The sequence below is a fragment of the Psammomys obesus genome, unplaced genomic scaffold (genome assembly GCF_907164565.1).
Source record: "Psammomys obesus unplaced genomic scaffold, mPsaObe1.curated_primary_1811, whole genome shotgun sequence".
Taxonomy (NCBI): domain Eukaryota; kingdom Metazoa; phylum Chordata; class Mammalia; order Rodentia; family Muridae; genus Psammomys; species Psammomys obesus.
Window position 1 is genome coordinate 32,027,141 of NW_026596069.1, and position 4,246 is coordinate 32,031,386.

Below are 4,246 nucleotides of genomic sequence, written 5' to 3' on the forward strand. Positions count from 1 at the left end.
ATGTGTCGCTGATTACCCACAAGCTGAAGGATCTGTTCCACCATAGCAGTGCAGTGAGTTTTGCTCCATACGCTCTCTGCAGAATCACCATCCTGCAACCCCACCACATCCAAAGACAGAAGTTCTGCCTGCTCACAGACTGGACACTGCACAGCTCTTAGCTGGAACATGCCTCTGTCCTTAGGAGGTTAAGGTCTTGGATTTTTTACAGTTACAGAACTAACAGACATGGTATTTAGAGAGCAAAGGATGGTGTTTCCTTTATTGCAACTCTTCTCTTCTTCCCATGAGTACTTATTTGGGGAAGATCTGGCAATAAAAAGAATGCAGGTCCTTCATGGATGAGGGTTGGAATGCCATTTTATTAAATGCCAATTGTTGTGTGTGGTCAGGGGACAATCTTGGGGAGTCACACTAAGTACCAATTATCAAAATAATTGGTGTAGACTCTGATTGGTTATCCTTGCTCCAGTGAATAAACTCTCAATCACACTCTAGCAGGAAATCTGATTAAACTCATTGGGTCACACACGTAAACACACACACAAAGTCAGAATGTGGGAGGTGACATGTTGGAATAAAGGTTGCTGTTTGGGAGAGGGAGGAATGAGCAAGGAGAATGGGAGGGAAAAGAACTAACAATCTTTATATGAAAGTTTGGAACTGTCAAACAATAAAAAGAACAGCAGTAAGTAAGATGAATAAGCAATGTGCTTCACCTGTCCTCCAAGCGCTCTGTATATTACAGACGGTAAGGAAATCCTTCAGTGCCTACTCACCATCCACCCGACCTCTCTTGCATTCACCCTTTGCCCAGTTAACTGTCTTCAGTTTTCCCCTTAAGCCCCAGGAATCGTGACAGGAATATAAATGAAAGAGAGTAGCCAGAAGTTAGTTAGTTAATCTGAGCAGTGATTGGCTGGGGGTTTATACTACGCAGCATATACAGGTATGCTTTACGCATTTAAAATTCTCCCTAATAACTTGTTTAACCAGGAGCTGGAGGTGTGGCTCTGTGGTTCAGTATCCACGTAGCATATACAAAGCCTTAGGTTTGATCCCCGGCACTGAAAACTAGAAAGGGTTTAACTCCCACTGCATTTGAATAAAATAGAGCATTTTAAAGGCTAGACTCTGAAACAAAGTACTGCGGTTCTGCAGCTATTCCGAATGCCTTCTCTAGACCACACAGCAGAACCCATTTTCATCTCCTCATGCAGGCGTTCAGTTTATACATACCTTCTTTGTCAATGCTCTGTTGTTCTCTTATGCTCAAAAACCATCGTTGTTTTGAATAGAATTTTGTCAATTATTATCTCTATGCATCTCAAAACCACACATTTTGGAAGAGGGTAGTAAGGCCAGTTCTGAAGAAACAGTTGCCGTCCAGCTGCTGGAAAGATAGTCTGGGGCTGGTCTTCTGTAACTCCTGTGGAGCAGATGCAGGTGGTACGCTTCTGGTTCCCCATCACCAGCCAGGGCGCCATTCCCTAACTTCCCAGAGTGTTGGGCAGGGGTGTGTCAGCAAGTGTTTAACAGCCAGATCCCTGGGGGCTTGTAAAGGTGTCCAGTGTGTGTAGCCTTTGTTGGCTTTCATGATGTAAATGCCTTTCATCATGGCCAGCTGCTAGCTACCAGAAGGAGGCTGCTGTTCAGCACACACTGACGCCATACATCACAGCCATTGCTGCCTCAGGGGAGGTGGCCCTGCTAGAGTGTCACCTCTGAGAGTTCACCCAGGGATACCAGCAGACGACGATTAGCTGATACAGATGGCCAAAAGCCTGGCTCTCTTGTCTATGGGCATGTGAATTTTTTTTTTTTTTTGGTATTATTTATCCATATGAGACATCCTACTTCCTGAGATACACCATTCCTCAGACTTTTAAAAGTCTGCATTTTGTTGTTGTTGTTGTGGTGGTTTTGGTTCTTGGATTTTGGTTTTGGTTTTGTTTTCAAGACAGGGTTTCTCTGTGTAACCATGGCTGTCTTGGACTTGCTTTGTTGACCAGGCTGGTCTCCAATCCACAGAGATCTGCCTGCCTCTGCCTCCCTGAGTGCTGGATTGCAGGCATGAACCACTGCACACATCTTAAAAGTCTGCATTTTTTTAAACTAAGTTTCACAACCTTTCTGTTTAGCATAAGCATAGGCGTTTCAGCCTTTTCTCCAGGGTACTTGAGTACAATCAATGCTTCAAGCTGCCGAATTACTTTGTCCTGTAGATACCAACCATGCCTAACTGTGGAGAACCGAACAAGGTATGAGTGAGTATTTGAGGCTGTAGCTCCTGAAACCCAGGTACTCAGCTTTCATCACTTTCTGTGGCAGACAGAGGCTGTGTCTGCAGCATGCAAACTCATAGCAAAGCTGCTCAAAACAGGTTATCATTAGACCCTCAACTGTCCTTAACTGGGGGAAAAAAGAGGAAGAAAGGGGTGGAGGAAAAAAGCAAAAATGAGGGATGGCACAGGTAAGAGAGAGAGAGGAATCCAGCCACTGATGGATCTTAGATGACCTTCAGGAACCGTTTCTAATCATCATTTTACAGGTGGAACAAGTGGGATTTGGTGCTTCTTGTTGAAAGTTTGGAAAGCAATTAACACAGAAACAGAATTCTTTGTGTCCCCCGTTCCCAGGCTAGAGATTTCTCTGTGTGTCGGTTGTCTAACTTCTCAACGCACTGCTGGCGCAGACAGAGAAGCAGAAAGCCTAAAGGCTGTGGCCACTCCCTAAGATGTTCTTGCAGATGCCCGGCATTCAGTGCTGGTTTGTCCAGCAAGGCAGCCTTCAGGCTCCACGTGTTCCAAAGCTGTGGATTGGAAACCATCACTCTATCCAAAAGGAGGCCGAAGTCAAAAGTCATTTTGTGCTTTCCAGCTGTTGTCCCTTGGTCACTGACAGTCCAAGTATGCCCTCTGGTGACTTCCTGCTGTGTGTTCAGGCAGACACCCATCTACATGGAGATAAAGAAAGGGGACCTAGACCCTTGGAAATGGTTTTCTCTCCAGCAAATGTGATGTGGGTGTTCTGTCAGCGAGCCAGTGGGCTGCAACCAGGAAGTTGGATAAAAGCCTAATACATTGTTAAACCCCAGTTTCATTTGTGTTTTGTTCTCTAATGATGACTATAATTCTTTTTAATTACACAATTATTTCAATACTTACTCAACTCATATGATATTAATACAAGGCAAAGAAACAATAACAAATTGGTAGGCATAAAAGTCTGTAACACAATTTTAACTTGGGCATATCCTTCTGTGGTTTCCGCATAATATGATTGCCATTTCAAAGAACATTAACAAAAGCATATTCAGGGGTGCTCAGAATGGATCTTTGCAAGACTGGGGGGGAGTTGTTTTGTTTTGTTTTGTTTTGTTTTGTTTTGTTTTGTTTAGGTTTGGAGGCATGAATTTAAGACAGACCAAAAAAAATAAAGGAATGTTGTTTTCTGGGGTATGGTGGGAATATACTTATTCCCTTTGGCTCTTATATTGCTCAAAAACACTAAGTGTAAGATTTGGAGGAGATGGCATCAGCCCTGATGCATGTCAAGACTAGCAATACCAACAACTGTCACTTATTTACTGAAGTGGCAGGAAACAGAAGCCTTTGACTTGAATTATTATATGTGAATTGTGGCAACCACCTGAAAGGAGAGAAGCTGTTATTCTCCATGTATACAGATAAGAAACCTGAGGTGGAGCAGCCAGGAACTCATCCATCTCAAACACTTACATTTGGACTCCTGAGTCGTCCTGAAACAATAGGCTTCATAGCTTTCCCAACCAGCTTCCCTGCCCCCTCTTTGGATTCATCCAGGACTGAAGCCACATTCTATTGCCTAATGCTTCCCTTGTTTAAGGAACTGTTATCCCATGATTTGTGGCCTTTGGCACTAATTTTGTCTGTGAGAGTGACACAGAAATTATTTCTTTGTTCTATTTAACAACTTTTAAATGCTTAAAACCAACTATCAGAGTATAGTCCCCTCTCCTAGTCTCCTTGGCTGTCCAAACAGTCCCAAGGTCCTTTGTTCATTGTATGATTTGTTTTTCAAGCTTTTATTTACCCAGGTTCAGTCCAGCTGTGTGTGTATCAGCTTTCTGCCCAATATCAGAGAACCAGAATGCCACATCTGGTGCTATGCAGTCATCCAAACGCAGTCTGACCACAGCAGAGCACAGTGCAACGGCTGCCTTCTTGTTATCCAAACTGACCACAGTTCAAAAGCAGCTAAGACC